Source organism: Rhipicephalus sanguineus, chromosome 8 (assembly GCF_013339695.2).
Source record: "Rhipicephalus sanguineus isolate Rsan-2018 chromosome 8, BIME_Rsan_1.4, whole genome shotgun sequence".
NCBI lineage: Eukaryota > Metazoa > Arthropoda > Arachnida > Ixodida > Ixodidae > Rhipicephalus > Rhipicephalus sanguineus.
This window is the reverse complement of record NC_051183.1, coordinates 67,551,191-67,578,117: the sequence shown is the minus strand read 5'-3', so window position 1 is coordinate 67,578,117 and position 26,927 is coordinate 67,551,191. Positions and strand designations below refer to the sequence as shown.

Genomic DNA, 26,927 nt, shown 5'->3' with positions numbered 1-26,927 from the left:
TGTTGCACATGAAATGTCAATTTGCGTTATGTGATGCACAAGTAATTTGTAGTCCATTCATATAGGTGTAATGGTCATTTAATCCGCTACTTTCAGTTGGGCACAGAGCACCTGAACCTAAATCACGTTGGCTTGCTGACAACCAAGCTGTCCTCACACGTTCCTCCGTAAAGCGAGTCTGAAATACCTCATCTGCACCAAAACTTAATGACGACCCCTCTCCTTCGAGGTCTATCAGGTGGGGGCACGGCAACCATGGCGATGCATTTCTCGATCAGCTGCAAAAACAATAATAAGAAACGGTTAAGCTTGAAAACAAGACAAAAATTGCAAGATCCCATGCCTTGTGGGAATGAGTTTCATGGAAAGCAGTCCGCGAGTAGTTCTGTGCAGCATGGTCTGTTTTTGAGCCAAGCGTTACTAGGTCGACCGGCGTGTTATTGTAAGGGCAATAGTTGTGTGCATATCGTGGGCTTACCAGGCACGTCAACAACACTGGCAATTAACGGGCAACTTATGCTCTGACGTAAAAACAGCCCTCACATTAGAGTACGGACTTCAGTTTTGTGGAAACGAAGTGCACGCTACGGTGCGATGATGTGAATATCATACGTAACTTTCGTTACCGCATTCGTCCGGGGTCGAACAACGCTCGAATATAGCCTCCTGAATTATAGGAATAAAAATGTAATGCTTATGAAACAGCTGCAAAAGCGTAGCCAACACGAGAACCACAAAAATCGTTAACACGATATGGCCCCTGTATCACAGCAGTACATATGCAGTGTTTATTGCTTTTGCTATAAAAAAGATAGGGAGCATTACAACCACAACTCACGTCGCACTGACGTTACGCCTGCATATGGTCTTTTTCTTAAGCAGTTCCTGTACATTGCGGGGCTCTGTGGTATAATACCTAAATGCCACGCGGAATGGTTGGGTGCGATTCGTTCTGTGACCCTAATTTTTATCCTTTGCGTTCGTCGGGTCAACGCAGCTTATGTAGGATTTAACGAAGAAGCTGTCCAGAACATCGTTCCTTGGGGGTCGATCGCAGAAACGGGTATCGTCTTAATGACTATGTCCAATAGTCTTAACGTCCAATCGTCTTAACGGGTATGTGCCACTGTGCGGCTACCTGAGAACGAGTACAGAGAGAGAGACAAAGAAACAAACACAGAGACAGAAAGAAATATGTGAGGAAAGAAAAGGAGAAAAATTCTTGCCAAGAAAAAAAACATGTCTCCTAAAAAAAAACACGTCTGTTTAAAAGCGATGCATATTAAGCAGACGGGTGAATGTGCTGTGCGCTCAGGTCGTTCAAAGAAAGTTGTAGATTACGTAAACCGTTTTCTTTTTCGTTTTTTTCCTGAGAACTACCCGTGAGTGGAATAGTCTAACAGCCGATGTTGCAGAATGTACAACAGTTGATATATGTATTTGTATATGCACTAAACGACCGTTAACAAAATGTGCTATTATTGAATGTAAACCATGCATTTTTCAGAGATCCGCAACGTTTCGCTTTGTGTTCAATACGTTTCAGTGGGTAAAATCATGCTATTTGTTGCAATGTTCATGTTTTGTTTTTCCTAAATCGTTACAAGAGTGATCTAATATATGATTTTTGCATTGTATGTCGTGTTTTCTGTATAGATTTTTTTTGTAATTATTGCCCACGTCACTATGTCTGTGTGATGGTATTTCTGTTGCTTTTGCAGCGAGGGGTTCTGTATGCCCATTCCTGCTTATGACCTTGTAAACAGGTCAGCAGTACGTAATAAATTAATAAATTCTTAAACAAGGTGCTGCGGGAAGGAAACACGGACAAGGAAGTGAACGAGGACGGTCGCAGACTCGCGACTGAATTTTATTGAAAACAAAACGCATATTTATACAACACAAACCAGCCCAATCTCAAACTTTGCTTGCTAGCGAAGATGATAAGACTGCCACATTGTTCTGCGGCGCATTGTTGTATGTAGGATGCGATTGCGCGGGGACGTTCCCGTTCGCCCGTATAGCGTAGAGGACTACTAGGTCGCGCTCGATGTGGCTTGTATGCTCGTAAGCGTCAATGAGACTCGCTGACAGCAGATCAGCCATACGTGGGCAGTGACGATCCGTACTCCCAATGCTGCTGAAAGGATGGCAGCACTGCAGGAACAGCAGAGCAGCTGACGTCACTGCGTGTTCATCGACCCTCCAGACCAAGGTCAATCTAAATAGGTCGCGAAAGCGGAACGAAAAGTGGTCGGAAACCTATTGCGGCAAACATCAACACCTGCGTGACGACTAAAGCGCTACTAGGTGAGGGGGGGGGACAAATAATGAAAACAAAAAATTATTTAAACGTTTATTTTCATTAGTTCTAATTTTATTTGTCACGAATTAAATTAGTAGATTACTTTAATCAAACTTTAGTCTTGGGTATGAGGTTGAGTGGCCAATTTTTTTCGTTTATTCTCAGAAACAGCGGGCACATGCAGGCAGTCTGGTAACATGGGCCAACGGTTTTGCGCATTTTCAGATGCAAATGGCGTCGCTCGTTTTTGCGCAGTAGGTTTGTGCCGGTCGTCCGTAGGTCATTTCCTCGCATAAGCGTTGTTTTCTAGTCGTGGTACTTGGCAGAAGGTAATATAGCTCATCGCAGCCATCGGGAACCGTTTCAGTGACTGTGTTTTGCCAGCGCACGGCCGGCGTGCTGTCGCCCTTCAGGACGATGAGTCCGCCACGCTACGCGAAGAAACGCTGCGCTGTCTACGGATGCGAGAGCAACACGTGTGCCAGGTTTGTGTGCACGTTGAATTGTTATGCTACTTCTGATTTCTGTGTTATATATTTTGGGGTAATATCCTGTTCAACTGCAATATTTCGTCAATAAAATACACCTTATTTATCAAATCTGTCTTTTTCGTCGCCCCGTTATCTTGCAGGCTTCCATTATGGAGCCGTCACAGTGATAAGAAAAAGAACGTGCAGCTATAAAAAAAAGTAAGAAGCGGCGCCCTGTCAAAAAATTTCATAATTTCGCACCCATCGCGTTAAAACGTGACGTCATTTCTGCTTCCGGTTGTGACGTCATCTTTTTCTTTTTTTTTTAATTCTGTTTGTCCCCTCCTCACATAGATGGCGACTGTTGCAACAACTAGCCACCGGCTTGACACGTGGGCTTCTACGGAAGTTACGCTACCAGTTTACATATACCTTGCTCCAGACCATCAGGTAAAGCTTCGTCTGCAGTGGATTCAGTACAGCCAAGGTGATGACGACATTCTTTTGCTTTGAAGGAGCTGAGCTTGGCAGTAGCAGGTCGATCCTTTCCGGGAGCAAGTTTTCCGTTAACCTGGGCGCATAAGGTGTAGTTCCAACCTTGCTACATGCCCAAATTATTTGAACAAAGAGCGACCACGCTCTGCTCCGACTATCGCCAGGCTCGTGGTTTTGGGACGTTAAACCCCAGATATTATTATTATTATCTGTCTGAGTCGTAAAGAATACGGTATAGAAAATTGTTCCGGTGCACTTTCGGTGGACACTTTCTCTTTGCAAAGCAAGTTGCGTGCTTTGTTTCATAGGCCTCGTTCGTCGCGTTGTTGTTATTTTAGGACTCTTGTGCTGTCTGAATGGTCGTGAGATGTTCGCATATTGAAATCGAAGGCTCGACGGCAACCCGTCTGGCCAGGCAAGGACATATGAAAGAATCGCCAAAATGTAGACCGACCAAAGAACACGTCTAATTTTAATGATGTTTTGGCTCCCCATAATGGACCCTTCACAATAAAAACCCATAAAATGCATATTGTTGAAAAGTACGCTTCAAGACGTGACGCAAGCAACGTGTATGCATGGTCATATGTGTGTGCTGTGTACCGATTCTGCAAAGATTTTATCCGCATTAAGAACTCAAGCTTCTTTTTCTTGGGTAAAACATGGGCGCTAGTGTGGCCTGCACAATATTGTACCTTGAACATACCACATGTTCAGCGCCTGCTTACTGTTGCAGTTGTCTACCTAAGGTGTCTTGAGCAGTATTTATATCTCTAAATTTCAGACAGAATTGCTTTGTAGCTTTGCACTAAATGTGTTATTTATGTTACGTTTCAGCATTCGGGAATTAGAAATGAGACGGCTTCAGCTCGACGTTACCTTAGAGAAGAGGTATCTCCGACAGCGTGAGAAGTGTGATCACTTCACAGCGAACTTGAATTGCGCGGAATCGCTTCCAAGTCGTAGAGTCACGACATCACGAAAAGAAGTTGGTGCTACGGTACTGTCTTAAAAATAGTCGATGTAACTAACCTGGAATGTCAGGAGGTAAAAACTCACACGGTTCCTTATGCAGTCGCATAAGGCGGCTCGAAGGAGAAAGCCATCCTATAAATCTTTTTCTCATTAGTTTTATTGATGCCTTAGAAGTCAATGTATTGATCGACCGCCCCCCTCCGAAAATTTGCTGCACCTGACGTGGTTTTGCGTTACCTCCAGGATCACAGGCATTCCAAGCTTTCTGCACTTCGCCTGGTTTTGCACGGACTCCGTGATCGGCCCACTTTTGACTAAGCAACCACGTCATGTCACGACGTCATCATTTCGACGTCATCGTATGTGACTTGGCATGGTGATGTCATTAGGTGATCATTTTTTGTTTACTCGTATTGACGCCGGCGCCGCGGAACCCTGACGGTCAATTTTCGCGTGGCTTATAAGGCTCTCACTTTAATAAGTTTGCTTGCTTTTACGTGCGAAAGCAAGGTATGGTTATGGGGCATGGGGTAATGGTAGGACTGGAAGTTGTGTTTGCGACATTTTGGGGTTCCTTAGGTGGAACCAAGTCGAAATAAGCTCACGGTGTTCTTGAATTTTGCCCGCCTAAAATGAAGCTGCCGTGGTGAATGCCAAGAGAGCCATGAACATTGTGTTTGCTGTGATATTGTTGTCCGAGTAATTTGCATATCGCGGAAAGCTGCGTAATGTTCTATTGTGACGCCGGACGTCACGGATGACAGTCGTGGTTAGGCGAAAGGCGGAAACCATCTTCCAAACGGTTTCTCAGGGTCTATAGAGAAATAACAGCCTGTTCAGGTAGCCAGGCGTTTTGGTATTGCAGCGGAATTACTTAAGTCACATATCGTTGGAGGGCAAGAAGTCACTGAAGGACTGCAGATCCGAAGCGCTACAGTCAAGATAGCTGCAAACATGACATTGACTGCAGTGCGATAGCTAGGAGAGTTGGAGACTGACGACGAGCATTTACGTGCATAAGGCTGCTTGCTGTTTTGTGCAAGGCGTTGATGTATAGTACCCGTGAACCTACAACGTCTTCTACAAATTTGACTGCGTTTTTGAATGGCGCGAATTTTAAATTGCCCAGAACCCATTTTTAAGAACGCGATGAACTAATTGCGTAAAAAAAATGTACCTTGAGACTCAGAGAATTTTTGGTCTACCGCGAGAGACACTGGGCTATCCACTTACTTTCGAATTCTATTTACAAGCAGTAATAAAGATATAAAAAAGCTAGGGATATACTTTATAGGTTCAATATCACCTCTAATATCATATCCCAATATCATACCATATAGAAGATATAACTTCATATCCTGAACACCACATAAAAATGGCGAATATAATGAGTGTTGAACCGCTTCTAATCATACATTTCTTCATTAGCAATGGTGGCGTAGTGCTTAATTTACACTTGCATTTGTTTTTAACTGATCGTGTATGTACCAGCAGCTTTCGGGTGCACAGAAATTTTTGTCTTGCACTGTCGGTAATTATTAGCTATGTCGAGTTTTACTCACTCCGACGTACAATTTAGTTACGCTCGTTCAATACTTGGTTTATTCTCAGAAGCAATTGTCAAGTACCCTCACTAGCACCAAATGATAGTGCAGCGTAAAATCTGACGAACAATCGGAAGAATGTCATAATCGCCTGGTTGGTTCAGAGGAAATAAATTCTGCATAGCGAACAAACCCATGAAAAGGCACAAGATAACAAGCCGACCGCCGAGTTGTTTTAATGTTTAATCAAAAAATGTTTAACCACGAAAACTGGCGCATATCTATAAGTGAGCATCTATAAATTGGGCGAAACATGCCAAGAAATCAACGTCTTTTTTTCAATAGTAATAGTGAGAGTGTGCTGACAAGATTTACGTCTTGGCTAATAAAATATTCCTCCATGATATCGCGTTCAAGCTTTTCATGCTACCGTTTCAAAATGTGGTGTTATGGAAAGTCGGAGTGCATTTGCGCTATATGCAATGAAAAGAAAGGCGACCACCACATTGGTTTCTAATTTGCACATTGTGTCCTTAAGCATCGTCTAGCCTGCCATATGCCGAACTTGCCGGAAGTTAGCGGAATCTTGTATAAAACTTGTTTAATGCACTTAGTGAACTTCAAAAAATATATTTTGTTCATAATAAGCGGTTCATTGTAGTGTAAACGTAATGTGTTGTACTAGGAAACTTGAAAAGGCTCCGAGAAAAAATGATTTATATGTGATTAATATTCAGAAAAGCAAATCTAACAAGTAATTAAGAACTCAGAAGACTCCTATTTCGACGCAGTATAATATTTTCGCTTTTATAGTATGTGAAAGTGTCTATGCTATAGAGACTATGTGGGAGGGAAAAAAATGAAAAAGAATCCACTTTATGCAGCATATTAGAACATACCCTATTTCCGCGGAAGACAATGAATCCAAGGTTGTAGATTATTCCCTGAAAAACCTGCACAGGGGAAGATAGTGGTTAAAATTATCCACTTAAACATGTATCTTCAAAATGTTGTATCATGTCTACAAGCAAGGCCGCTAAAAAAACAATAAAACAAAATAAGGAATAAAATAAGGAATAAAAAATCAAAATAAGGAACAATATCCAGCACGGAACGGGGTTCGAACCTGGCCCTCTGCGTCGGAGCCTAGTATTCTACCTCAGAGCCATGTTGGTGCTTGAAACTGCTTCGCAAAAAGGTCCTATTCAGGCTTTATGTCGGGAAGGAACCACATTAACATATGTAATGTAGCGTGGTAGAAGAGTAAAATAAGCACCAAACGTCGCACAACGCGAATTCTGTAACCAGGCGTCACACAATGCGAATTGCGCAACGAGTAGGTTGTTGAATGCCTCTAACCCATTACAAAGGGCTCTGCCATAATTCTTCTTCGTCATCAGCCACAGCATCAACCACGATGTAAGAATATACTCAGGTGATGACACTCTTCCCCCAACGCATGGGAAACCGCAATCCACGCGCGTCCAGATAATGTTCGGGTTCTTATCAGATGATATGCAGTTTCATCGGCGCCCTCTTGGAGGGCGCTACGAAAAGCGGGGCAGTCGTCTCCATAGCAACGCGCACGCTGCTGATAACGTGCATTTTTTTGTGCCATTTTGTTGGATTATGTGCATCCGCCAAGCGGCGTCGAGGGGCGAAATCGAGAGAGCAAGAGGAGAGGGCACGGCGAGCGCGGCGCACTCCGCCTCAAGCCACTAGATGGCGCACCGTTCAACGGACCGACGACCGAACATTTTCTGGCCGCTTAGGCGCGCGCAGTGTCAACACCTGAATATTCTTACACCATGGCATCAACGAAGTGCACATAATGCCTTAAAAGTGTTTAGCGGGTACCACGGTTCTCCGCAGAATGACGAAAGATGGCATAGTCGCTGCTTCCCAACTTCACAAAAAAATATGATTTGTGGTGTAGTAGGTACGTTGCTAGTGCACGTGTATTAGTAGCCCCAATGGAATTTAAAAAGGGCTGTACAAATGCCACTGTTGCAGCTTTTGCTGTGTGTGTGCTGCGTTTTCCGCGCAGGCCTGGCGTTTTTTTTTGTCTTCGTTGTAGTCTACACGGCTTGGTTCTTATTGTACTGATGCACCATCTTCCGTAAGTCATCACATTCTTCTTGCAGCCTACTTGCATTCTGATGGCCAGAATGAAACTTGCACCACCTGCAGATAGCAGTTACAGAAACTGCACACAGCAGTTTCTGTTACTGCCTGTGTTGAATCCCTATAAATCTAAAGTGTATTTGGCGTTCTTGCGTTTAACATGGTCTTCCAACGTACGAGCGTGCAGGCCATCATCCGGTCCACAGATCATGTCCGCATACAACGGCGTTGCGCTGACCTCGCTTTCCTTGTCATTAATGCCCGCACATGAGGGGTGGTCAGCTTCGTTTTCTGAGAATGGTGTTTTGTCACGAAATATTTCGTAACCAGCATTCGGGAGCTGCTACCTCAAGAGGCGCTCTCAAAATGAACGTCCAAGCTCGTCGAACTCTTTGATCTCCATCACGACCCACAACAGCTTATGACATTTAGGTTACCACGAATTATCTGACCGCATGAAGCAAGTAAACGCACAGTCGATACAATAACAAGAAATCATACGTTTTGTAGCGTAATGTAGCGTGGTAGTAAGGAGTAAAATAAAAACCAGTCGTCAAACAACGTGAACTCTGTAACCAGGGATCACGCAATGCGAACTGCGCAACGAGAGGTTGTTGAATGCTGCGAACCCATTACAAAGGGCTCTGCCATAATTCTTCTTCGTCATCAGCCACAGCATCAACAAAGTGCACATAATGTCTTAAAAGTGTTTAGCGGGTACCACGGTTCTCCGCAGAATGACGAAAGATGGCATAGTCGCTGCTTCCCAACTTCACAAAAAATATGATTTGTGGTGTAGTAGGTACGTTGCTAGTGCATGTGTATTAGTAGCCCCAAAGGAATTGTGCGATCCACAACAGCTTATGGCATTTAGGTTACCACGAATTATCTGACCGCATGAAGCAAGTAATCGCGCAGTCGATACAATAACAAGAAACCATACGTTTTTTTTACATGCATGGCCCAGCGCATGTCTAATTCTTCTAACCAAGAGTGCTGGCTTGCGTTGGCCCTAGCGTTCACTAAGGAGGCGTCTGTGGCTTACTGATGTGCCGCGCCACCTGAAAACATCGCTAGTCTCGCGTTCCCCTATTGAAAACCCACCCATTCCGCACGCCGCACCTCTTTTTCATTGAGCGGCCGTGGTATTGGCAACGTAAACTGCTGTAGATATAACAACAGCTGTGAAAAAAAAAAGCAACACAGACACCCAAAGCGTCAGGCTTCGCTAACTTCAGTAACATCCTTTCAATTTCTAGTTTACTTGTGTGGGTTATTTAATTCGAACAAGAAATTTTCAAAACAGCGCATTGTTTATCTCGTGTTTACGAACATGAATTTCCAATAGCCATTGGAGTTTGAAGCTTTCTGTTTCTGACTACTGCACAACGACGTCGGCATCGTACTGAAACCTTCTTTATCATCCATTGCCATAATCCACCGCTACGATGAAATATTTTCTGGCATAATGGTGGGTTTTTGGTGGTCATTGTGGAGACAAGATATGTCTTGTGTGCCTAACTGGATGCATATTTAATCGGGGTTATCCTCCCCCCCCCCTCCCCGGCCCCGCGGCTTAGAGCAAATGTGAAACCCATGCGCGTGCATGCAGTTCACTACCCTGAACGGGGATCGAAAAACATCAGCAGTTCGCACCAACAGCTACACACAGTGTCGTCTGTGGGTCGGGCATGACGCCTACCGCGTATATCGCCTGATCTGGTTAAGTGAGCACTTTCGGTCCCTGTTCATAGTAGTCAAGTGAACACAGAGACAAAGGCTTCGCAGTTGCTCGCAGGGGGACCCTTCACTGACCACACCTCAACCATTTATTCTGCCATATCCACCGTTATGGTGGATTATGGTAATGCATAGTGAAAAAAAAGTTTCAACAGAGGAATCTGTTAATAAGTGGTCATTGCGCTATAATTCAGGTGGCATCTCTCTCTTCCTCGCAAAATTTCACTGCGCAGGCGCCGAGGTCACCGTTAGGACTCTTCTGTTAACTCCTTTCGATGCTATCGCTCACGCCGCTTCAGAACAAATCACTAACGCACAAAAAACACTCGTTTTGCCATCTTGTTTCTTTCATTAGAATAATTTCACAAATTATTAATACGCTAATCTACAGAAAATTACGCAATATCGTAGGCTCCACTTGCGTAGACGCTGAAGATTTGATACACATTCATGGGCAGTTGTTTGTCCCCTTGAGGCACAAATTAGGTTAGGCTTTGAGCAAGTGTGTCAAATTTACGCGAGATCAATCCAAAGCAGTCGTTAATATATTCCATGAACAAAAATCTGGTAGCAATTTGTTTTGTGTGAGTTTTATGTAATAATAATGAGCGTGTAAATATTTATTTAATTATTTTCCCCTCAGCCATGTTCCATTTTTGCATAAAGGAATCAAATATTAGGCTCAGGACACATGCACAATCTGGTATGTAATCGTTTTCGAGCGAAAAAGATTATTTTTGACATTTTTCCGCGAACGACCCTTTGAACATTGCAACGCCTTCACCAAAGTTGAGGTTAAGTGAATACTCATTGACTATGCAGACGGTTCAATTCATTGTATGCGCACTGCATCTACCCCTTTCGTGGCCACTGGTTGAAAAGGACTAGCCAGAACAACTTGCGTCCGAAGGCTTGGACACTTCGCCGGAAGCAGTTATAGAAGCGATTTGTCGGTTTCACAAGCTTCAGGGCAGCTGCAGATTTCAATATATTAAACTGGCTCCAGGTGCCATTTTTAATGGTCTCGATGTTTCTTAACCATCTGACCACGAGCAATGGACCTGTAATCATGAGCAATAGGAGAAGCGGCGAAAGGCGGGCTAGTTGGTACATAACTTAAAACTTAGGAAACAGCGCAAAGACAGGACGACAGCGCCCGTCCTTGTGCCAATTTCCTTCGTCCTGTCTTTGCGCTGTTTCTTAAGTTTTAAGTTGTGAGCAATAGCCCCGGGACCGTGGGCAATAGGGCCGCTTGGTCTATTGTTTATGCGTTGATTGCATCGCTTGCGGAAGCGGTGTCGTATTTCCAGATGCGAAGCAGCTTTTGCACGGGGCTGTATAGGCACCGTACACTGACCAGAGGGAGCTGCGTTGCTCGCACTGGCCGGTCCCGAGTTCGCTGGCATTGGCCGTTAGGGGCACGCAGAAAACAGACGCGCGAACGCGTCCCCCATGTATCCCGGCCGCAGTCCGCCCACTCATTCAGAGAGGGAGACGCGCACATCGCGTTCCATTTTGAGCAACCCCGTCTCATTATTGCGTTTTTTGTCCGCTAGGTTTTGCGTTCTGGCGCTGCAGTCGCACTGGAAAACTCGACTGTACGGTGCCTATAGGCACCCGTCACTGACCAGAGGGCGCGATTGAGCTCTTATCGAACGCCTAAGTGTTGAGGGCACCAGCCGCCAGGGATACCAAGAAAATGAAACGCTCGCTGGACACATCGACACGCTCAAGTGTCTCCCTTTTGGGCGCCTCTTTCAACGAACGCTTCCTACGTGCGTTCGTAATCATCTCATGGATGTTGCCACCGCCTTCAATGCAGCACAAACGCGTTTAGAACGCGCTCTTTACAGGCTGTGCCAAGGCAGCACAAACGTTACAAACGCGTTTCAAGCGCACTGCATTGAGGCGGTGGCAAGTCACGTTCAATTCAAGGAGCGTTTCTGAACATGGAGAGTGCGGAGGATAGACACTCGATTTTGCTGCGTCTACTCGCTAGGCTGTGTTTTCTGGCGCTACCATCGTATCTCGGAAACTGCATTGCCGGGTGCCTATACGTAGTTCCATTGGCGACCGCCCGCTTTCTACCACCTAGCATAGACCTCTGTAACATATTGAGCGCGGCCTCGCGCCAAGGAGAAGTCTCCTTCCTCTTGTTCTTCGACCGCCTTGATGATGATACGTGCAGAGCCATATAGGAACGCGGGCTACCGTATGCTCTCCTTGCTCGGCGTAACGCATACAAAGCCATGTGCACTGGCACGCGCTAGCGCGTTCGGGCCTGTGGAAGGCGCTCGGTAAGACGCTGTAGCCGGTCCCCCTTACACGCAGCAGTCAAGTGATTGCGCCGGGGAACGAGATTCTGCGGACGCGCATTGAACCCGCGAGGCGTGCTCCAACAAGAGTTCGGGACGAGTAACAGCAATAGCAGCAACAGTGAATTCATGGTGTGCTCCTCTTGCAAGGACGCGTTTAACATCGGACAAGGTGCCCGTGATGAACGTAACTTTAAGTTGACCCATGCGCTGCTTCGCATCCCCAAATGGTTCCCTTAAGTGGGAGATGGTGTAATTTCTTTTCTCCCACGTCGACTCCTTCTTACTGTTTCAGCCTCTAGCGCACAACACAAGGACCGAATGACCAGGAACGAAGACAGGCGCTAACTTCCAACATATTTCCTTTATTAGTTATCGCCTGTATTCATTGGTCGTCACTCGGTCATTATCTTGTGTTGTGCTCTAGATGTTGACATGGAATACCAACATGCCTAAACTCATGTGACGCCTTCCTGTCGCATCGCCAAGGCCCTGCACGCATACAAGGAGAATCGTTTCCAACAGGCGGTTAAAGTTGCTCGATGTGTTCTGAAAGTCTACGACTCGAGCAGAAGTTTTCTGTTTGGGGTCGTTTCAGCAACTATTACAAAAACGCCTCCACAGAAGCGCCTACTCAAAGGGGCCTATCAGAGGAGTGTGATCTTGGTCTTGTTTTTGGTAGGGCTCGGCTTGAGCGCTGCGCTGCAATTTCATTCCGAACACGTCATTCTTGCAATCTTGCACCTGGGCACTCAGATCACGATACTTTTTATGAAGCCCCCTGGTATTTATCTTTGGACGCTAAATATTTCTGCCCTGGTAGGAAGTGAGCAAGCGTTGAGATTGGCTTGTGAGCTACTGAGACACACTCTCCCGAGAACCATAGAAATGTGTGTGCTAAATTTCGGTTACATCCGAGATAAAGACGCGGGGGACTGACGTGTTTTCATACTGCTGACGCAGGGAGAATTGTGCCAGAGGAAACGGGGTTTCACGGAGTGTTGCAGCAAGGCCGACAACTGGGCTAGTTGTATCCTTCTTCGTTCGTGTTGTTAACGCTGTTTTAAACATAATGAACGAACTGTTGCTTTCAAAGAAGTCTTTGCGGTGAGATGGTTGCTTTCTCACGACACGTGGTGACACAAGACGGATCAAGGCTTCTGTACATCCGCTTTTCTTTACCTCGGTAGCTACGCTCCCTTCTTCTCTTCCCCTTATCTCCTGACCTACAGCTTTTTCTCGCAAGGGATAAAATGGCCGACGCCATAGAACCTTTGTGCGTAGCCCGATGCTTGGAATTCAGTTGTAAGTACCTTCCTGTATTGGTTGGCTGTACACAGGAAAGATAAAGTACCAGCCGTGTAGACGGACTAAAACAGCCACAAAGGGGAGCGTCCCTTCTTACTAACGTTCCACCTTGAACTATATTGCCTCCTCTACGGAGTTCGAGCAAACCGTTTACTGCCGAATCCTTCATGATACATAAGCAATTGTCTCCATACTTCACAAGTGCTATCGGCCCTTCAATAAATCAACTGAGTGCCTTATATTTGCTTTGTTCCATTTCCAGATTCGCAGCTGTAACAGAAATTACCACACGCATCACAGCCCTGCTGGCAGTCCCCATCGATACTGAAGTATGTTCTTTTAAAGTTCACCAAGAAGGACAGTTCATTGATGGTCAGGGTGACCATCTCGCCCACAACTTCGTCTCATTCAAGGCGTCTCATGCGCTCTAGACAGAAATAATGATATTTACACTTGATAGCGGGAACACGACGTCGAACCAGACGGAGCCAGGTTCCTGTGAAGATAGTTGGTAAAAGCACGGAGCGCAACTAGATGGAGCAGTTAGTTATGGTTGGGGATCTTGGGAAGCCCACAAAAATTTGGCGAAGAGCCATTCCGGCTGTCGTTCTGAAGCTGACGTCTTCGCACGACACGTTTACATATGTTCCTTCTGCCTGAGAGTCCTGTTCGCAATTTCAAAGGTATGCTGCGCACTTAAGAGAAGAGAAATTATGACAACTTCCGGCACTGGTGGGACATACCTTCCATCTGGCTTGTGTTACGTGGTATCTCAGGCCTTGAAAGTCACTGGAACGGGGCTTCTTACTCACGTAGGCGTAGTGTGCGATTGCTTGAAATGCTGGTGTGTTCGGTTGCGGGCCTTCTGTCCATCCACCAGCTTCAAAGCTTTCGTTACAAAAGCTCACGAGTAATCCGATGAGGAGCGTTGAAGTGCCAACTGCAGCCATGTCCTATTTCGTGAAACCTGCACTTGCCGTAATAATCATTACTAGACATCGTGATCACCGATTTTGCGTATCCCCGAATATTAGCGTAGTAATATTAACACTTCTAAATCCGTTTCTCTCGTCTCCGGAATACGTTTCTCCATTCGTGCTGCGGAAACGTTCCTTTGGAGTATTTTACAATATTCATAGTTACGGCGCGTAAGTATGCAAAGAAAATATGCGTAAAATTTACTGTGAAAGTTGTATTGCTACTGAAACCGAAACAGCTGGAGTTCTATATTGAAACAAAAATGACTCAAGAAGGTGTGCCCTGTTTTTGCAGGTCTTATTATATTAATTGCTTCGAAAACTTCACAACCTTGGCAGTCTCTTTTAATGTATAGTGTTCCCCTCTATTGCCTTTTCCCATAGTCTATTTTGCAGCACATCTAATAATATTAAAGTTTCGGGTTTTACCTCCCAAAACCACGATATGATTATGAGGCGCGCCGTATTGGAGGACTCCGGAAATTTCGACCACCTGGGGGGCGTTAACGTTTATTTAAATTTAAGCATACGGGCCTCTAGTATTTCGCCTCCATGGAAACGCGGCTGCTACGGCCAGTACTTCTGAAGGACCAGACAAGAGCTGTGCCTAGGTAATCGTTTTTATCGTAAAGAAAAACTTTCTCTAACCCTTCGTGCCACAGCGGGGCACATGCGTCCCCACTTTTCTGTCTGCAGAAAAAAATTTTCTCCCACGTCACCCGTTACAATTAGCGCATGGATAAGTCGCTCGTATCTTACCCGGGTCTTTGTAATCTCGACGGAAATTTTTTACCACGCTTTCGAAGGGCAGAATCAGTGTTACAGTGTCATTGAATTTCGATCAATGTTGTTTGATGGCCTCTGAATTTTCCTCTTCTTCAGATGGAAGAATGCTACCAATAGAACTGCCAGATAATTCCCTCTTTTTCTGGTTTTTCAGAGAGGCCACTTGAGCTTTGCGTCATAACGTCTTTTTGTAAACTTGCGAAATAAAATGGCCGATAAATGCATGAAAACGCAATCCCCTGCGAAATTTCCACGCTCATCACTCAGCGTGATTGCGGATATTGCTCTGTGAAAATATTTTTCTTGATATTATATACCTCCTGAAAAGTAGGCACATATTCAGAGAAAACGGCCGTGCTCGACAATTTCGACAGCCGAAGCCAGGACAAGCAAGTGGAGAAAAAAAAATGGTTTGTGAATGCGGTGAAATAAGCTTTACAGAAACAGGCCACAGCGCGATGAAGGCTCACGAGAGGCGCAGGTGCAGGTGGTGTTCTACTGCTGAAAATGAGGAGCGGACAAGGTTTCTCTGCACAAGTTGAGAATTGTTGCTGTGTGGCCCTTATTTTTCGGTGAAACAAAAGCGAATGGCAGAATTTGTTCTCCCACATTGACTATTTTTTTATAGCACTCAGTTCTGAAGACAAGCTTTGATCAACTTAGTGCTATCTCTGGTCGCTGGTCTAGTCACTGATATCTGGTGCTCGCTAACTCTAAGCGCATATTCGTTTTAGTACGCGTTACCAAACAGGCATATAATGTAGTATAATGTAAACTGTAATATAATGTAAGAGTGTGCAACGAAGGCTAAGTCCTGAAACATTATATTAAATATATGTCTGTGTAAGGTGTATGTGGACTTTCCCCTTCACGCCTACGACACATTGGGCATGTGAGTAGTATACCGTTCGCCATTTCTCTGCCAATACTGTATAGTTAGCTTGAATGCAATATGAGTGCACATACAATATTTGAGGCATTTATTTCACCGCCACAAGACAGCAGATACGCTCAGCACGTCTCTGGCTTTGAGGCTGTTCTAGTTCATGCGTCATTCAGTCACATTTTATTGTGCGACTGTCATTGATCGAGCGATCTCTGTTTGCTGCCAGCATTACTAATTATAGCAGTATGTGGCGGTAGGTAGTTGTTCTTCCGAACATGCCTTGGAAGTATATCTTCCAACTTTAAGCAAATATGAAATATTGCTACTTGTTTCTACATTGGGCTGATACTAGATTTTTGGCCATCGCACACACACTTCTACTGTTACAAGTATCGATGCCGTAATATCTTCAAAGATGCTTTCCGACAAAGGAATGGGGTGACACTTAATGCGTAAGCCACATGCTGACAACATCTGCGTAATTAACGCCTAGATACACTAAAGTACTATGTTCGACGAGTAAATACAGAGCTTGACAAGGAAATTTGGTGCAATCTAAAGCAAGGTTAAAGTCAAAAACGAATAATACAGAAACAATGCACATTTTTATCATAATTTTACGTCGCAATACCTGAATGCACTAAAGCCCCTCTAGGTTTCTGCGGTAGAGTGGCTTCAAAATTTCCACTTTCGACAGAGATGCGCGCGCAAAGAAAAGAGCATGTCAGAAGCTACTATGTTAAATTAAATGGGGAGACCCGCCACGGTGGTCTAGTGATTACGGCACTGGACTGTTGACCCGAAGGTCATGAGATCAAATTCCGGTCGCGGCGGCAGAATTCCGATGGAAGCGAAATGTTAAAAATCCGTCTACTTAGGTTTAGCTGCTCGCAAAAGAAAACCAGAGGGTAAAAAAATTTCGAGAGCGCCCCATTACGCTGTTCCTCTTAACCACATTGTCGTTTTGGGACGTGAAACCGCGAGAACTCTTATAAAACTAAAGGAGGTCCAAATACTTGCGACCAGTTTTTATGTAGTTACAGAAGGAATACTCCCTTCAACTACCTCCCTTCAAACGTGCCTGTCAGGTCACAAAGAGTGATAAAGGAAGCTAAGTATAGACCGCCCTATTTGAACGCACGGCGCGAGCAGATACTTAGCGACACTTCGTCGCTTTTCGGAGGCACATGCCAAAACACCGATGCCAGATAATACGTCCACATGATGCCTGATTGCTGCGCCTTCGGGTTGAGCCACCGAACGTTTCTGGGAAGGTACTTCGCGTTTTATATTTTGAATTCCGTACACCAAAAGTACGCAATAAATATCATTTATACGGCTGCGATGTAATACGAACTCGCGCCCTCGAACAACAGTTGTTTCTGCAGTCATTACTTTAAGCTTTTTTTTTTTCTGAACAAGCTGTCATGTGACTGAATACTTCCCCTGTTCGGTTCGCTCAACTTAGCGCGTTGAAACCAGCATGCTACATACCTTTCAATTTCACTCGGCTCTCTCCACCAGCTTAGCACTGTTGTGTAAGAGATTGTGCATGAATTTTTAGTTAGCGTGTCAGGCGGGAATGAGAAGTGCAAGCTTAGTCCGATTGATCGGTGTTAGATAATAGACTTTCACGACATCTGGGGCTGGCACGATGCTCAACTGAGAGATGGATGATCGATGATGAATTGCTGCTGCGAAGCGCCATGGCGGCAGCGCGGTCACCAGCGAGGTCACTGCCGCTCGCCATGCTCTCACGACTCCGCGCTCGCGCCAGGGTTGCCCGCTGAAGCAATTTCGCCGACAGGCACCGCCGACGTCATTCCACCCGCCTATCAGCCAGCTGCAAGCGTCGAGGAAGACAGATGTTTAGCGCATCACACGTTATATTCGCATCGTGGTGATGTTGAGGAAGGCAGCAGTCGGCGTGTTTAAGACGAAACTCTTTATTTGGGCGAACTTGTGCCCGGAAAACGAAAAGTCAATGTACAAGAAATACGCGCTTTACACTGTGATCGGCGAACACAGCGTCGCCGTCGGTAATATGATCTACGTAAAGGTACGCCGCTATTTACACACGCAGAATCGGACATTTGAGCCTTATTGCCGGTGCCAGCATCAGTTCTCGAATGAACCCAACTGTTCGCGTTTCCGCACTCAAGCCTATCAACATAGTCTGAAATAGTCTGGATAGTTTCCAGACATTCGGGCGCCCTTCGTGCAAGGTAGTGCTGTATCCATAACGCATTGGAAAGTCACAAGTGCCGAGCAAAGACGAAAGGACATGACCTTGAACTCGAACAGGCCGTCTGATGTTATAAAGGGAGTCTTTTCTCGGTCTCTCTCGTCGACTTCGATTTGCCAGTAGCTGGTCTTGAGGTCCATCGAGGGATAAAGCACTAGCGACAATTCAGATAAAACACTAACTTCCAGCTAATCTTATATCCTGCATACCCCACAAATGTAGATGCTTTCCAGAGAGTCTCAAATGAATAATAATAATGATAATTGTTAGGGTTTAGCTTTCTAAAACCAACATATTATTAGGAGAGACGCCTGGTCGGAAATTTCGACCACCTGGGGATCTTTAACGTGCACCTAGATCTATGTACACGGGCCTCAGTCATCGCCGCTTTCACCGAAAATGCAGCCGCCGCGGCCGGGATTCGATCCTGCGACCTTCGGGTGAGCAGTCGAGCACCTTAACCACTAGATCACCATGGCGGTTTTCCTTATGACGAGAGCTCGCAATAATGTCTGCGCTTTTACGTGCTAGTAGAATGACATCAGGAGGAAGGGGATTCGCTGATTGAGGCGCGCTGTAGTGGACATCCTGTCTGGCAAGCTACACACTAAGAGAGAAAAAAAGTCTTCTTACTCCTTATGGTGAGTCCTGACTTCGCAAGTGAGGACTCACCGAGAAGAGTAATATGTCATGGCATGGCAAGAACTTTATTTTGTTAATAGAAACTACGGCCCGAGGGCCGTGTAAGTCCGTGGCTCCGCCCTCGTAGGCACCGATGGGCCAAAGGCTTCCGCCATGGCGCGAGCTCTCCGCGTCGCTAGGAGTTGATCTTGGAAGACTTCGCTGGATTTGCGCCGACTCCAGACCTCCTTACTGTGGAGTCCGAAAGAGTAACACACACCTTTTTCTTGGAGTGTACTATGGCGGCAATATTTCGATGGCTCAGCTCACAAGGTTGGTCGACTCAACATTCTCGCAGTAGATTACAAAAGAACGAGTAGAGTTGCAAAAAGGTCTCTGCGCGCTTACTGTCATCATAGCAGCTGTATCCCCTGGCTATTTCGTTCCACACTGACCTTAATTAACACGCACGTTTCGGAACCACGAGCACACAAGGCGAGTTTTTATTAATTTTCGGACAGCAAATAGATAGAAACGAATCGAAAATCCACAGGTCACGCCTCTAGACTGGCGTGCGCTGATACCTGGTCGAGTGTAGACAGTGCCAAATCTCCGTCTCCATGCTTGAACAAAAAAGTACCATCGATCCTTAAAGAACAAGCAGATAAGGACAGTCGCGGCGGCTGCCTATTTCGAATGACAGTGCTACAGGAAACAAGCGAATAAAGCAATTTGCATTCAGCTTCATGAAACATAGCATTCGCGCGATTTGCCACCCACTGGAACAGCGTGTACCGCTCTGTGCAAATGGCGTATGCCAACAAAAGCGCCTCAATTATCGTTCACTCAGCGTCAGGGTCGCTTTGGGTCAACTCTTGAACCTTTTGCCAAGCTGTGATCTTTTCCTGCATATTCATTATTTGGCCCATGCTAAATCCCATAGCCTCGATCGCATCTCGACGGCTGCTATTAATCTGTCAATATACGCGAAGCGCGCAGCTTGGGTGGTGCCCATCAAATTTTGGCGTAACGGTGGAAAGTCGGACGAAGCTGAGAACCGACTGGCCCGCCCATTCCGCCAGTGTCGCCGCTTCCGATACGAAACCTTGTTGGATAGGTAGCGAACAGCCTAGCTTAGAGTACCACTAGCCGCAGGGAGGGTCCCGTGCCGCGAGCCGCCGGTTTTGCGCGAAGAAATCGCGCCATCCTGTTGAACCCTCACAGACATGTTCAATGTATGTTTCATTTGGCCAACGTGACTGGGATATCGTGCTACCTAACGTGACGTTCGCTTAAACTGCATCGCGTCATGGCAGCCCCACTTATTCACAGTTTTATATGGTCTTCGGCGATGACCCGGCGTTACCACTAGAAAACCTACTGCCTGCCACTACACTGCCGCCTAGCGGATATGCGCCTCATGCTCGGAACCTCGTGTCTACCACGCGCGTCAGATCACCCCCTTTGTGCTGTTGGTTTTGCGAGCAACCCGGATGTGTCTTTATGACAGGATCACGTATTCGCTTCTCGCCCAGATCCTTGGTTCTCCTATGGTGTCTATTTCGTCTTGTGTGCGTGTAAGAGAAGTTGTTGTTCGGTACACAGCTCTTTATCGCGTGATCGCCCATGTAACGGCCATCAACTACGAGACCGTTCCATTCTCTCAGACTACCTCTCCTGCAATAGTCCCCAGCGATATAGTCAACGTCATCAGACTGAAATGATATCGTCCTTCTTCTAACAACCACGTTTAAAGTGCACCGAGAAGCAGCTGCTATCACATGGGACAATTCTACGAAGTTCGCACAATCTGAGAGTGAGACATTCTAAATAAAGAAAACAACAAAGGGGACAAGCCAGAGCGGTGTTCGGGTTTTCCATCATCTTGGTGGACGCTGTGCACCTCAGAGTGTATGCATTTGCAAGTAGTCGTGTCTCGTCTCATTTTACCTAATAACGTGAAAGGAAAGGGACTAGGAAGACAGCGCCAATTTCAACGTCGCAGTGTTTCTCTAGGGGGAGGGGGTGCCTTACTTTAAGATGAATTATTATACTGTGTGGATGGAAGTGATAATTATGAAGTGTTTATCAATGCTTGCCAGTTAAGCAAGCAGCGTTTACGGTGTGCGTAAAAAAACTATTCTGTAGCTGTGAGGTGCAAAGATATATATTTTATTGAAGCAAGAAAGTAACAAAGGGCCACAGACGCCTGTCGCAGTCCTTGAGTAAGTCGTCGAGCTACGCTGTGAGCCACCTCGTCTCCGAAAAGAGATGAGTACGCAGGCGCCCAAACATATAGTATTGTACCTCCATAGTGGCAGCTATAGAGGAACAATACAATTGAGAGTTCCGAGTGCCTTCGACGAGATGCGCCATTTCGCGCCATTATAAACTTCTACCGCTCAGTCGCTCATTACAGCAATAGCTTTGATGAAGTCTCCCGCTAATAGCTAATATTATGTCGGGGTAAACGTTGACAGACCACCCTCTCCGCACACCCCAAGGAGCAAATTTCTAGTTACGCACTGGTCTGCACCAAAACTTATTGACGGCCTTTCTTCTTCCATATGTAGAAATTGGGGTCACCAAAACTATGGCGATACATTTCTCGACAAGCTGAAATGAAAGAAAGATATAATTAAGCGTTGAGAACAAAAACGGCAGTAGTCTTTTCGTCAAGGACGACAGAAAAAGAGACACGCACTGCAATGGAAAAATTTTGATCTGAGAAATATTGAGTATGCTGCACCACTTACACCAATGTTCAGCCTTGGTGAAAAAAAAAGGAAAGAAGCCTTGTGATGCAGCAACTTTAAAATTATCATGGTGTTGTAAGAAGTACTTCACTTTGTACACAATGAAATGTCAAAAAGCAATACAGAAAAAAGTACTCAAGCAAAGCCAAGTGCGTGACGAGAGAGCTTGATGTGTTGCGCAAAACGAACAGGTCATTTAACAAAATTACATAAAATTATAATGCCCAAAAAGGAGGCACACGTGAGCTTAAGTACATAAGGGTGCGAATTTAGGTCTCGATCACGTGTTTCTTTGGTTTATCATAAAAGTGCGGCCTAATACATCTTTTTATTATGAGTTAAAAACGTTGTATCCTTTGAAACCCTTTTATTAATTATAGAATGCCATTTTGACCGGATAAGGAGTGCACACGAACACACGCGCATGTTCGTGTGCACGCCTTATCCTGTCGAAATGAACAAGTACCAACTAGCCCAATTGGTCGTACTATTATTATAGAATGTCACATTATATATGCCATATAAATAGAGAGCCAGTTATTCGCAAAGTAATATTGGCTGTGCAGCTTTTCTTGCTTGGTATGAGACAACTCTTATTCAGTCGGGAAGATGTTCTTGCGGGGGCTTCAAACGTAGGTTCTATGATTTTGGAGGGTACATAATACTAAGTAGGCAGACGTGAGGTCTTAATCTGTGTCAGGCAATCGACTGGAGGCAGACGACTGATTTTAAGCGAGATTCATTTCTTTTCTGAGACAGTACTGTACTGTCATAAGATGCAGCGACCGGTTCGAGAGGGGATAGCTTTAATAGCATCAGTGAGGCGAGCATAAGATATAAACGAAACAGAGGATGGACATTGAATATTTCTTCTATGTTGACTTGAATAAATCAACCTTTTCAGTTCGGGGGGGGGGGGCAGATTGTGGGTTGCGTTGTAAATAAACGTGTGTGCGTAGGCTTCACAATTAATAGATGGGATGTGCGTGGTCCAACTTGGTGACAACGTCATATTACCTTCCAGGTGCTTCAAGAAAGGAGCTAGGTGAATTGAGTCAGGATTTAGGTGAGTTGGGCAGAGGTGTACGAGCCTGTTCAGGTGGCCAGGTTTCTCGGCCATGCAGCCGCTGCAGTTCAAGTTCCACAACGAAGGAAGAGCGTCGAATGAAGAAAGGCTCACCATTCTATATGTGAACGTTAGGAGATCCGCGAACATTGTGGTGAAAGCGGTGTCTTGACACCGAGAATACACTCATACAAAAGGTGTTTTACACAAACGATACTCTTCACTAGTTTTTGTGCATTCCTTGTTTCGCCTAACCAATTAACCGTCAACATATGGCTAAACTTTTCGTGATTTATTTAATCTCAAAAATCTTAATGTGCAGAAACACCACATGATAATGAACTTACAGTCACATCTCATAAAGATATTATACTTTGAGTTAGACGGAGTTCTTTTTGTCAGATGTGCCACGTAGGTCTATATTCGTACCCGCATTTTCATTTCCCACTATCATTAATATATTGAACAATGAGGAGAAAGTTTAGCACCGGGAATAAGACTGTATTAAATCTACAGTAAGTTATTATCCTGCAACTCCTGACTACCATTGCTACACATTCTACACTTCAGACTAGCATTTCAAGTAATTTATTCTGCCTCTATTTTCAGGTCCGGGGTGTAGCCCTATTTTTATGACTTCTTTGGTTAGTTAAACAATAGCTAAGAGGAGTTTCATTTCTCAACATGAGCAGTCCATGCTAGTGAGCTGCACACTTCACAGAGCCTATTATCATTCATAGCTACTCATAAATCACAAGAATGTTATGTCAGCAACTCGCCCAGCATGACACCCTTCTGAAGCATTTTATGCTGGTTCTTACCACATACCGTATTCCCTGCAAGGACAATGAAACCAATGTTGTGCGCTGTTCCTCTTCCAGCCTGCGCAGTGAGGGAAAGATGTAAAATATCGGGTCTAGCTGTGGTCATCAGAATTTTGAAGGATGTAATCAGGCAACACCTGCTGCTGTAGATAAACTGATATTTATCTATGTTCAGAGCAACACAGTGGCAAATAATGCGCACGCTAAATTTCCTTAAGTCTTTTTCCTGCCACTTTTAGAATGTGCGATATTTATTTCACATCTGTAATATATATATGAAAAATCACAGTATCGCTTAAGGACGAAGCAATGGGTGCGATTGCAATACATTATAATTGATATGTGAAGTAATGCTAGCAGCTAACTTTTTTGTGTTTCATCTCTGGTAATTCAACATAACTCTGGCTTTAAAAAATATGGCCGACCCAGTGACCGAAGCGTTTGTCGTGCGGCCAGTTCTCTAAACGCGAAGTAAACGTTGCGAGCACAGCAAGCTTACAAGCCCTCTCCTGGTGCCTGTCATGATATGACTTTATACGGAAAATGACGGGGACGGCAGAGAGCCGTCGAGAAAGTACATCTGATTGCTACCACAATAATACAAATATTTGTTCAGTTTGATGAAGTCTTAAGTTGTTCATGACAGAGGAAATCTTTAATCTTTTTTTTTTGTTACGGCATCGCGCAACCACGTGGCAGATGTGCTGAAGGAGATCGTCTTTATAACAAGGCTAAGCTTTACCTCATCAGCTTTACCACATTGGTACCGACAGGCGCCCTTATCGTCAGGCCTTATCTGTCTATTTTCAAAGTTCATGCTCATATCGCTTCAGAATAAATCGCAGTTGCAGAGACCACCAACCTTCTTTGCCGGTAGGAATTTTCTCAAACATTTTAAATTACCAGCATTCCAGCCTTCTTAAAAATTTGCTGTTCATAGGCTTCTATTGGAGACTCATAGGCTTTCTTGCTCATATGGTTCTATTGCTCTCACTTCTCGAAGCGAGGATATTATCTTCCTGGAAGCATGTGCAGACTCACTTCCTAAATGTTTTTGACCTTACAGACCCAGAAACTATCCAAACCTGCTGATCTCCCACCTCATTTACCCAGACATATGCAAGAGAGATTTATGCAAGAAATGTAGTTCTACAGCCACTCTGGAACAGATACCGTGGGAATGTCGAGAGATAACAAAGAATGTGCTGCACCGCTCTGCTCTTGAAAACCAACTTTCTGCGGTTCAACGGGCCGAGGAAGCCACCAGGGCTCAAGAACTTCTGAGCTTCACTTAAGCGGGACGTTTTGCCCGTCCCACAAGCTCGCATGCCCTTTCAATATAGTTATTTGACTGTTTAGACAGGCATCTTCGCAAAATAATTGTATGGCATAATAATTCACATTTCACACTTTTCTTAGTGAATCGGTGTGTATACAATATTATTTCAGAACATACCTTCCATCTGGCTTGCGTAATGAGGAACGTTAGACCTTCAGCGCTTCGAAGAACCTTTCGATCAATGTAGGCGAACTGTGCTAGTTCGCGGTACTGGAGTGTGTTCGGAGGTATGACTTCAGTCCATCCACCGGCTCCGAAGCTTCCTCCACAAAAGCTCATTAACAATCCAGTGAACAGCATTGGAGCATAAACTGCAGCCATAGCCTTCTCTGTGAAACCTGCAGTAGCCACAAAAATATACTAGTCACTGATATGGGCGGATCTCTATGAATGCAAACATTACAGGAGCAGCATTAGCGTTTACCAAATATATGTTCATAGTTTTAGTTTGTTCAATATATTCAATACAACGCAGTGCAAGTAGAAAATTGATATAATACAGAAGGAGGTCCCAAAGTAAAAACTGTCAGGGGGACCTCCTGTGAATACATGTATAAAAATGTAGAACAAAAATTGGCAACTGTGGAAAAAACAGCAAGCGAATAGAACATAATGAACATAATGAAAATTATATTTAAACTTATAGTGGTTCAAAATATTTACATGCAAGGGATAAAACAGGAGATAACTAATTGGTTTAGATGACTATAACATAACACATACTTATCACTAACTAACACAGTTTGTCACGTCACAACTTATATGTGTGTGTATATGTATACACATACACACATTCAAACATATACATACACATGCACATAAATGCATGTATTTATATTTAAACAGGTACACATATATATACACACACGTATTCAGGTGTCGCACGTTGTAAGAACTCTTTTGGATGCCGCCGGGATGAATGTAATGAAGGGCTTGATTTAATAATTTATGGTAATGAGTTCAAGGAAGAAATTGCAGAAAACAAGGCTGCCATTTTGCCCTAGTTAGTGCTTACTTTTGGAAGCAGAAGGTTACGTTTTCAGAAAACCTTGTGTTAATAGTATTGTGGAGATGTGTTAGGGGAAGTATGTCAGTGGGAATGACACCTATTCCTACTTCTGAATAATAAAATTCCAAGTTTGAGTTGAAAGGTTGAAATGAACAGTAAAATTTCGATAGTGCTAAAGACGGGTGCAGCTGATGCTGTGTACGAACTGTGTGATAATTCGGACTGCTCTTTCCCGAAGGTGAATGAGGGATGTGAGGGTGGTGGTGTAGGTATTGTTCCAGGATTAAATGCAGTAAGTAAGGTGACTGTTAATGAAAGCATAGTAAAGTGATTTTAGAATGTGTTGCTGAAAGTATTGCCTTGTGTGAATGAGTACGCGGATGCCAAAAGCAGTCTTCTTGATGACAGAATTTACGTGAATGTTTTATTTGAGTTCAGGGTCTAATGGAACACCTAGAAAAGTAATGAACTTTGATGGGGTAATCACGCAGTTATCCATGTATATTTCGGGTGATATTGTAACGTCTTTTGGGGACGAGTGAAATAACATAAAAATTGTTTTAACGCGGTTGATTTTCAATAAGGTATTTTTGCACCAAGATACAAGATTCGCGACATTAGTGTTTCATTTTGCTGGTAGATTGTTAAGATCTTTGTCACTAGGAAATATCGTCGTATCATCAGCATAGAGGATGCCGTCAGAAGAGTTAAATGATGATGGTAAGTCGTTAATGTACATAAAAAAAGAAGACAGGTCATACATATAAAAGAAGCCCGCAACTTCAGGTCTGCTGTCAGAAAATACTTTTTTGAAAAATACTGTCGATGAGAGTACACTTCTTTATATTTACATTCTTGCATAAGTTGTGCGTGTCAATGCTTAAGTTGTGCATGTCATACTCATTGTTATGTATTTGCTTTGTTCGCTCGCGTGCGAGAACGATAATAGAACACTGATGTTATATTTATATTTGTGTATGAGTTATGTATGGTAATATTACTATTATGTATCACGTCTTCTGTTTCTGTTTGCCCGCGTGCTGCATTTCATACCCTAAGTTGTCTGTGGACCCGGAACTAGCCAATGGCTATGGGTCCAGTAATGCTTTTGTATATTGTAAAGTATTTTGTAAATAAAGAAT

At 44.4% G+C, this 26,927-nt stretch overlaps 1 long non-coding RNA gene across 1 annotated transcript; it reads right to left on the bottom strand.

The window, feature by feature from the left end:
- Positions 1-76: 76 nt before the first annotated feature.
- Positions 77-25,107, bottom strand: LOC119402793 (uncharacterized). Its single transcript, XR_005185931.2, has 6 exons — positions 24,894-25,107; positions 23,442-23,495; positions 21,318-21,407; positions 14,020-14,243; positions 6,689-6,742; positions 77-278 (listed from the first exon to the last, which is right to left on the bottom strand). It is a non-coding gene; the product is annotated as an uncharacterized LOC119402793 (long non-coding RNA).
- Positions 25,108-26,927: the final 1,820 nt, after the last annotated feature.